Consider the following 10032-nt stretch of genomic DNA (forward strand, 5'->3'; position numbering starts at 1 on the left):
TTCCATGTGACTAGTTGCATGGTGCTGTGTAGACTATCCGCTAATATACAACTTCCATGTGACTAGTTGCATGGTGCTGTGTAGAATATCCGCTAATATACAACTTCCATGTGACTAGTTGCATGGTGCTGTGTAGACTATCCGCTAATATACAACTTCCATGTGACTAGTTGCATGGTGCTGTGTAGAATATCCGCTAATATACAACTTCCATGTGACTAGTTGCATGGTGCTGTGTAGAATATCCGCTAATATACAACTTCCATGTGACTAGCTGCATGGTGCTGTGTAGAATATCCGCTAATATACAACTTCCATGTGACTAGTTGCATGGTGCTGTGTAGAATATCCGCTAATATACAACTTCCATGTGACTAGTTGCATGGTGCTGTGTAGACTATCCGCTAATATACAATTTCCATGTTTCTAGTTGCACGCTGCTGTGTAGACTATCCGCTAATATACAACTTCCATGTGACCAGTTGCATGGTGCTGTGTAGACTATCCGCTAATATACAACTTCCATGTGACTAGTTGCATGGTGCTGTGTAGACTATCCGCTAATATACAACTTCCATGTGACTAGCTGCATGGTGCTGTGTAGACTATCCGCTAATATACAACTTCCATGTGACTAGTTGCATGGTGCTGTGTAGACTATCCGCTAATACACAACTTCCATGTGACTAGTTGCACGGTGCTGTGTAGACGTCCCCGCTAATATACAATTTCCATGTTTCTAGTTGCACGCTGCTGTGTAGACTATCAGCTAATATACAACTTCCATGTTACTAGTTGCACGCTGCTGTGTAGACTCCCCCACTAATACACAACTTCCATGTGACTAGCTGCATGGTGCTGTGTAGACGTCCCCGCTAATATACAATTTCCATGTTTCTAGTTGCACGCTGCTGTGTAGACTATCCGCTAATATACAACTTCCATGTGACCAGTTGCATGGCACTGTGTAGACTATCCGCTAATATACAACTTCCATGTGACTAGTTGCACGCTGCTGTGTAGACATCCCCGCTAATATACAATTTCCATGTTTCTAGTTGCACGCTGCTGTGTAGACTATCAGCTAATATACAACTTCCATGTTACTAGTTGCACGCTGCTGTGTAGACTCCCCCACTAATATACAACTTCCATGTGACTAGTTGCATGGTGCTGTGTAGACTATCTGCTAATATACAACTTCCATGTGACTAGTTCATTGGTGCTGTGTAGACTATCCACTAATATACATTCCATGTGACTAGTTGCATGCTACTGTGTAGACTATCCGCTAATATACAACTTCCATGTCACTAGTTGCACGCTGCTGTGTAGACGACCAGCTAATATACAATTTCTATGTGACTAGTTGCATGTAGACGCCCCCGCAAAGAGGGCGACCAACCTAATAGAAATATGTTTCCGGAATTTTCTGATATTTTCATTTTTATTGGTCGGCTGTTGACAATAGACACACGCTCGCAGCCTTGGTAATGGCACAAAACTAGACAAAACAGAGCTCAGGTTGAAATGAGTGATAAAAATATTTAATTCTAAGAATGTAGAATGTAATAAGAATTAGTTGCTTTAAAGAAAGTCACTTCGAGTGAATTTGGGAAAAATTCCGGATATTTGGCATCAACATTCCGAAAAGTTGGTCGGCCTGCGCAAAACAATCCTTGATCCGCGCTTGGATTAATACTTACAATTTAACAATTTAATGCGCTTTACTCTCTAGTTTTTTTTAACTAAATAGTCTAGTTTATTTAACTAAATAGTTTATTTTATTTAACTAAATAGTCTAGTTTATTTAACTAAATAGTCTAGTTTATTTAACTAAATAGTCTAGTTTATTTAACTAAATAAACGTCTCTACACTGAGGTAATCCATAAAGTCCTCAAGAAATACGATTTGGCTACTAGCCTATCAATGTCACCTACACGATATTTCGTTGTTTCTTGTAATGTATGCTGATGACACTGTTCTTTTATCAGAGACAGTAGAAGGTCTTCAGAAGATGCTTGATGTGCTCTATGCATATAGTACAAAATGGAACATCAGTGTTAATATAGATAAAACAAAAATTGTTGTATTCAGAAATAGAGGTAAAATAACTGTTAAAGAATCATGGATATATAATGATGACCTAATTGAAATTGTTGATTGTTTTAATTACCTTGGATTGACATTGGATTTTAATGGAAAGTTTACTATATCACAAAGGGTAATTGCTTCACAGGGCATAAAATGTATGAATCACATTTCAAGAATATGTAATAATCTATGCCTTAATAAGGACACGAAGTTACACGTTTTCGATACCTATGTTTCTAGTGTTTTAAATTATGGATGCGAAATATGGTGTTTTCATCCTGCTCATGATATTGAACATGTACATATGGATTTTTGTAAACGAATTTTGTATGTTAAGAAATGCACCACAAATGTAGTTGTTTTGACAGAACTTGGAAGAGTTCCTTTTAGTATTATGCGAAAAATTAGAATAGTTAAATATTGGCTGAAATTACTACAAACCAGAAATTGTATCTTAAAATCGTTATATGAAGATATGTTAGAACACATGAATCCCTCTAATTGGCTATACCAGGTAAGATATTTACTACTATCAATAGGTTTCGGAGATGTTTGGTGTAGTCAGCATGTAGATAGTGCTAACTCATTTTTAAAATGTTTAGAAATACGTCTAACGGACCAGTTTATTCAAGAGAAAGATGCTACAACAGACAAATCTCCAAAATGTACATTATATAAACTGCTGATAGACACTTTTTGTTTGCAATATTATCTTAGAATATCAATTCCTGAATGTTATGCCACGCTTATTACAAAATTTCGTGTATCTTCCCATCAATTGCTCATTGAACAAGGAAGATATTATGGAATAGAAAGATCTGAAAGAAAATGTAAATTGTGCAATAAGGACGATATAGAAGACGAATATCATTTTATTCTGATATGTCCATTGTATACAGGTTTACGAATTACTTACATAAAAAAATATTATTGGTTCAAACCATCTATGTTTAAAATTGTACAATTATTATCAGTTCAAAACAGAAAAGAACTATGTAATCTCGGTAAATTTCTCAAACATGCAACCTTTTTACGTTCTAAGCATATATAACTGTCCATCCTCCAATTACACAATCACCCATTGTAAATATTATCTGTTTGTATCATTGTTTATTGAATGTATATGTATATGCCTATGAGCCGTAAGGCTTAAAGCTAATAAACTATACTATACTATACATAGTCCCCCACCCCCCACCCCACCCACCACCCCTCAGTAAGTCATGTTAAGCCTGCAAGACAGGACCGACCCAAACCCCAGCCCGGGGCTAACTCAGTGCAAAATACTGTTGACACTACTGTGAATTTAGAACACAACTGTAAAGGTTCATGGTCCAAGAGTTTTCTAACAAGAATGTCGTACATACCTTGTGACTGTCCTTTATCTCACCCGAATCCAAACAGAGTTCAGCAGTCTTCTGATGCATCAGTTAACTTCACAAATGTCGGGTAGCACGTTAAAGTTAGAACTATGAAAACAAACACACTGACACCGTTCACTGATCCAAACCTGAACAGGTACAAGGTAAACAAGTCTGACTACAAAGATCAGAAAGAGGCCCACTAAGCCACCGTTTATGGGTTATGGATGGATGGACACGACTTACTCAAATTCTATTTATAACAAAACGTTTACACAGTCACGGCAGTTATGGACGGGCTACCGGTTCAAACAATCGGGTCGACCGATCTCCGCGGTGTAGTGGTCAAGTCGTAAAGCCTGTAAGTACTGGGTTCGCTTCCTGATAGCGGTAATTAGTAATGAACGGGCTACCGATACCCAGACACCTACGTGTAGGTAGACCGATCTCCGCGGTGTAGTGGTCAAGTCGTAAAGCCTGTAGGTACTGGGTTCGCTTCCTGATAGCGGAAATTAGTCATGAACGGGCTACCGATACCCAGACACCTACGTGTAGGTGGACAGATCCCCGCGGTGTAGTGGTCAAGTCGTAAAACCTGTAGGTACTGGGTTCGCTTCCTGATAGCGGTAATTAGTCATGAACGGGCTACCGATACCCAGACACCTACGTGTAGGTAGACATATCTTCGCGGTGTAGTGGTCAAGTCGTAAAGCCTGTAGGTACTGGGTTCGCTTCCTGATAGCGGTAATTAGTCATGAACGGGCTATCGATACCCAGACACCTACGTGTAGGTAGACATATCTTCGCGGTGTAGTGGTCAAGTCGTAAAGCCTGTAGGTACTGGGTTCGCTTCCTGATAGCGGTAATTAGTCATGAACGGGCTACCGATACCGAGAGACCTACGTGTAGGTAGACATATCTCCGCGGTGTAGTGGTCAAGTCGTAAAGCCTGTAGGTACTGGGTTCGCTTCCTGATAGCGGTAATTAGTCATGAACGGGCTACCGATACCCAGACACCTACGTGTAGGTACACAGATCTCCGCGGTGTAGTGGTCAAATCGTAAAGCCTGTAGGTACTGGGTTCGCTTCCTGATAGCGGTAATTAGTCATGAACGGGCTACCGATACCCAGACACCTACGTGTAGGTAGACAGATCTACGCGGTGTAGTGGTCAAGTCGTAAAGCCTGTAGGTACTGGGTTCGCTTCCTGATAGCGGCAATTAGTCATGAGCGGGCTACCGATACCCAGACACCTACGTGTAGGTAGACAGATCTCCGCGGTGTAGTGGTCAAGTCGTAAAGCCTGTAGGTACTGGGTTCGCTTCCTGATAGCGGTAATTAGTAATGAACGGGCTACCGATACCCAGACACCTACGTGTAGGTAGACAGATCCCCGCGGTGTAGAGGTCAAGTCGTAAAGACTGTAGGTACTGGGTTCGCTTCCTGATAGCGGTAATTAGTCATGAACGGGCTACCGATACCCAGACACCTACGTGTAGGTAGACAGATCTCCGCGGTGTAGTGGTCAAGTCGTAAAGCCTGTAGGTACTGGGTTCGCTTCCTGATAGCGGCAATTAGTCATGAACGGGCTACTGATACCCAGACACCTACGTGTATGTACACAGATCTCCGCGGTATAGTGGTCAAATCGTAACGCCTGTAGGTACTGGGTTCGCTTCCTGATAGCGGTAATTAGTCATGAACGGGCTACCGATAAACACCTACGTGTAGGTGAACGCGGTGTAGTGGTCAAGTCGTAAAGCCTGTAAGTACTGGGTTCGCTTCCTGATAGCGGTAATTAGTAATGAACGGGCTACCGATACCCAGACACCTACGTGTAGGTAGACCGATCTCCGCGGTGTAGTGGTCAAGTCGTAAAGCCTGTAGGTACTGGGTTCGCTTCCTGATAGCGGTAATTAGTCATGAACGGGCTACCGATACCCAGACACCTACGTGTAGGTAGACAGATCTCCGCGGTGTAGTGGTCAAGTCGTGCCTGTAGGTACTGGTTCGCTTCCTGATAGCGGTAATTAGTCATGAACGGGCTACCGATACCCAGACACCTACGTGTAGGTAGACAGACGCGGTGTAGTGGTCAAGTCGTAAAGCCTGTAGGTACTGGGTTCGCTTCCTGATAGCGGTAATTAGTCATGAACGGGCTACCGATACCCAGACACCTACGTGTAGGTAGACGAGATCTTCGCTATAAAGTGGTCAAGTCGTAAAGCCTGTAGGTACTGGGTTCGCTTCCTGATAGCGGTAATTAGTCATGAACGGGCTATCGATACCCGAGACACCTACGTGTAGGTAGACATATCTCGGACAGTGGTCAAGTCGTAAAGCCTGTAGGTACTGGGTTCGCTTCCTGATAGCGGTAATTAGTCATGAACGGGCTACCGATACCGAGAGACCTACGTGTAGGTAGACATATCTCCGCGGTGTAGTGGTCAAGTCGTAAAGCCTGTAGGTACTGGGTTCGCTTCCTGATATCGGTAATTAGTCATGAACGGGCTACCGATACCCAGACACCTACGTGTAGGTAGACAGATCTCCGCGGTGTAGTGGTCAAGTCGTAAAGCCTGTAGGTACTGGGTTCGCTTCCTGATAGCGGTAATTAGTCATGAACGGGCTACCGATACCGAGAGACCTACGTGTAGGTAGACATATCTCCGCGGTGTAGTGGTCAAGTCGTAAAGCCTGTAGGTACTGGGTTCGCTTCCTGATACCGGTAATTAGTCATGAACGGGCTACCGATACCCAGACACCTACGAGTAGGTAGACCGATCTCCGCGGTGTAGTGGTTAAAGTTTGTTTTGCACATTGATTTATTAATCGTCGACTATTGGATGTCAAACATTTTGGAAACTTTGACATATAGTCTTAGAGAGGAAACCCGCTACATTTTTCTATTTGTAGCAAGGGATCTTTTATATGCACCATTCCACAGAAAGGATACGTCTTAAGACTTATAAGCACATGGTTCGCTTCCTGATATCGGCTGCCGTGCAAGTCTGTGGATAGTAGTTACACCGCAGAAAAACAAACAAGAAAATCTCTCTTTTTAGTTTAAAAGTGTCCTTTGCTGCAGAAGACCCCTACGTATTTAGACTAGGTACGGACCTGAATATTTAAATTAAATAGAAACAACACTGTGTTGACCCTCGATATCAGAGTTCATTAACTGTTTAGGTCTTATTGTCGTTGACGAAGAAACCGATTCGCACGTGCGTGTAGTAAAATTAAACGAGCTGACGGAAAAGCGGCAAGGGGCCCGGGCAGGTTAGTGCGGCAAACCAAAGCAAATCCATTGTGTGCAGTGGTCAGTTTGCAGCCTAATGCGCTGAACACGTTCAAAATAACAGCCACATTCTATTATTTAAATCATTTACGTTTATTTGTTTCAGTACACACATTTGGGCAACGTAGAAAACAAGACAGAAATATGTAATAAGAGAACAATTGAGAATATATATAGTAGATAAACCCGCGAACATTAATGGGCGCCCATTCCGCTTGATTTTCAGGGCCGTATCTAGTGCGTGGCGGGTGGGTGTGGCGAGTTTCGGGTGGCCCATTGTCCTCAAGAAAAACAGTGTCTCATCTATAAGAGGACTGCCACTCCCGTTGAGAGGACTGCCACACCCGTTGAGAGGACTGCCACTCGCAAACGAGTTACCAAATCAAAGCTAGCACCGGACAGAGCTTATTAGAGTAAATACAGCTGTGAGGACATGCACTCATGAATCACTGTCATAACAATGATGATATCAGGTGTTCGCTGAGAATGAGCATATCCTGTCTTACCGCTGGCACCCGTCATGAGTACTGCCTCCACAGCTGTCGTCACTTCATCTAAACCGACGGGGGTGGGGGTGGGGGGTGGGGGGTGCAAGAACTTGACCAACATGTTGAAACAGGTATCAAAGGGTAAACCTAAATTTATGGACAAAATTGTAGGAAAAACTATTCTTTCCAAAAATAAAATATTAATTTCAATACCAAATCCATCGTTGATACTGTTAAAACAAATAAATAAAATGCTTTTTCAAATTTAGTTGTCAAAATAAACCAGATAAAATAAACGAGATAAAATAAAGCGAAACGTCTTAGTGCAAGATTACTAGATTGGTGGAATTAATATGTTAGACATTAAATTTTTTACAACAACCCTCAAATTGATCTGGGTAAGACGATCGGGCTACCGATACCCAGACACCTACGTGTAGGTAGACCGATCTCCGCGGTGTAGTGGTCAAGTCGTAAAGCCTGTAGGTACTGGGTTCGCTTCCTGATAGCGGAAATTAGTCATGAACGGGCTACCGATACCCAGACACCTACGTGTAGGTGGACAGATCCCCGCGGTGTAGTGGTCAAGTCGTAAAACCTGTAGGTACTGGGTTCGCTTCCTGATAGCGGTAATTAGTCATGAACGGGCTACCGATACCCAGACACCTACGTGTAGGTAGACATATCTCCGCGGTGTAGTGGTCAAGTCGTAAAGCCTGTAGGTACTGGGTTCGCTTCCTGATAGCGGTAATTAGTCATGAACGGGCTATCGATACCCAGACACCTACGTGTAGGTAGACCGATCTCCGCGTTGCAGTGGTCAAGTCGTAAAGCCTGTAGGTACTGGGTTCGCTTCCTGATAGCGGTAATTAGTCATGAACGGGCTACCGATACCGAGAGACCTACGTGTAGGTAGACATATCTCCGCGGTGTAGTGGTCAAGTCGTAAAGCCTGTAGGTACTGGGTTCGCTTCCTGATAGCGGTAATTAGTCATGAACGGGCTACCGATACCCAGACACCTACGTGTAGGTACACAGATCTCCGCGGTGTAGTGGTCAAATCGTAAAGCCTGTAGGTACTGGGTTCGCTTCCTGATAGCGGTAATTAGTCATGAACGGGCTACCGATACCCAGACACCTACGTGTAGGTAGACAGATCTCCGCGGTGTAGTGGTCAAGTCGTAAAGCCTGTAGGTACTGGGGGTGGGGGTGGGGGGTGGGGTGTGCAAGAACTTGACCAACATTTTGAAACAGGTATCAAAGGGTAAACCTACATTTATGGACAAAATTGTAGAACTATTCTTTCCAAAAATAAAATATTAATTTCAATACCAAATCCATCGTTGATACTGTTAAAACAAATAAATAAAATGCTTTTTCAATTTTAGTTGTCAAAATAAACCAGATAAAATAAACGAGATAAAATAAAGCGAAACGTCTTAGTGCAAGATTACTAGATTGGTGGAATTAATATGTTAGACATTAAATTTTTTACAACAACCCTCAAATTGATCTGGGTAAGACGATCATCTTTTCTATCACACCCCGAATGTATAGGTCTCTAACACGACCGTCATTGAAGTCCATAGTAAATCTGGCTTCGTCACTAAACATGGCATTTGACCAGCGAGCGTTTGTCCATCGCATGTGATGCCGACACCATTCCAGGCGAGCTTGGCGATGTCTTGCAGTTAAAGCTACAGGAATGTACGGTCTACGGGCGCGTACCAAAGCAGCATGCAGGCGGTTACAACTGTTTGTGTCCAGTCTACGGGCGCGTACCAAAGCAGCATGCAGGCGGTTACAACTGTTTGTGTCCAGTCTACGGGCGCGTACCAAAGTAGCATGCAGGCGGTTACCAACTCTGTGTGTTCAGTCTACGGGCGCGTATCAAAGTAGCATGCAGGCGGTTACCAACTGTGTGTGTCCACTCTACGGGTGCGTATCAAAGCAGCATGCAGGTGGTTACCAACTGTGTGTCTCCAGTCTACGATCCCTGTTGCCTGTGGGAGTTGCTGTTTTAGTTGAGTTGCATTGATTGGACGATTATGAATGGCTCTGGTGATAGGAAGTCTGTCTAGGCGTTTGGTCGTCTCTTTCTGTCCTGGACGTTTGGTCGTCTCTTTCTGTCCTGTCGTGCCCAGGATGGACGTGCCTGAACCTTCATGGATATGGGCACGTTAATCGTTTTTTCCTTCCTTCCGTCTGGTGTTGGCAGGTGGACGTTGACTTCGTGGTCTGTCTCGGACTCTACCGGTTGCTCTGTGTCGCTCCCATAGTCTGATAATGACTGACTGTGAAACATCCATTTGATGAGCTGTGCAAGTCTGTGTTTGTCCAGCCTTGAGCATCCCTGTGGCTCTGAAACGTTCTTCCAATATAAGTCAGCGCATTGTTGCAATCCAGCAAGTGACTGAGCAATCACAATCCTCTCAGCCCTTTATGCTCAAAACGTGTTAAGCAGTTTAAGTATAAATTCATAGATCACCCATTCCTAGCATCTTTTGCATTCGAGTGCGAAGGCGATAAACACAATTGGTGATTTGAGACATCACATCACATGTTCGTGATTGACAATGTCTTGGCTACACTGTGTATAGATTGCAATTAAATATCCAAATAGTTGTGATTTTACTGCTTCCCTCATACTCCTGAACACGTGTGTAGTTTTATTTTAGGTTTGTTGTTTTAAACTGGATGGTTTTCAGATAAAGGCTTTTGGTTTTTATTTAAATATCCTAAGTATCATAACGTGTTAATGTTAAAATATTTTGATATCCCGTACTTTTT

The 10032-nt window shown here is 43.1% G+C and overlaps 1 protein-coding gene across 1 annotated transcript in view; it reads right to left on the minus strand.

Annotated features, from left to right (window-relative positions):
* LOC121387560 overlaps nucleotides 1-3567 on the minus strand; it is a 71033-nt gene extending 67466 nt beyond the window's left edge. Inside the window, exon 1 of the mRNA XM_041518715.1 lies at nucleotides 3463-3567. The gene's annotated coding sequence lies outside the window, so the exon portion shown is untranslated. The remainder of the gene's footprint in view (nucleotides 1-3462) is intronic.
* Nucleotides 3568-10032: the final 6465 nt, after the last annotated feature.

This window comes from Gigantopelta aegis, chromosome 13, assembly GCF_016097555.1.
Source record: "Gigantopelta aegis isolate Gae_Host chromosome 13, Gae_host_genome, whole genome shotgun sequence".
Taxonomy (NCBI): domain Eukaryota; kingdom Metazoa; phylum Mollusca; class Gastropoda; order Neomphalida; family Peltospiridae; genus Gigantopelta; species Gigantopelta aegis.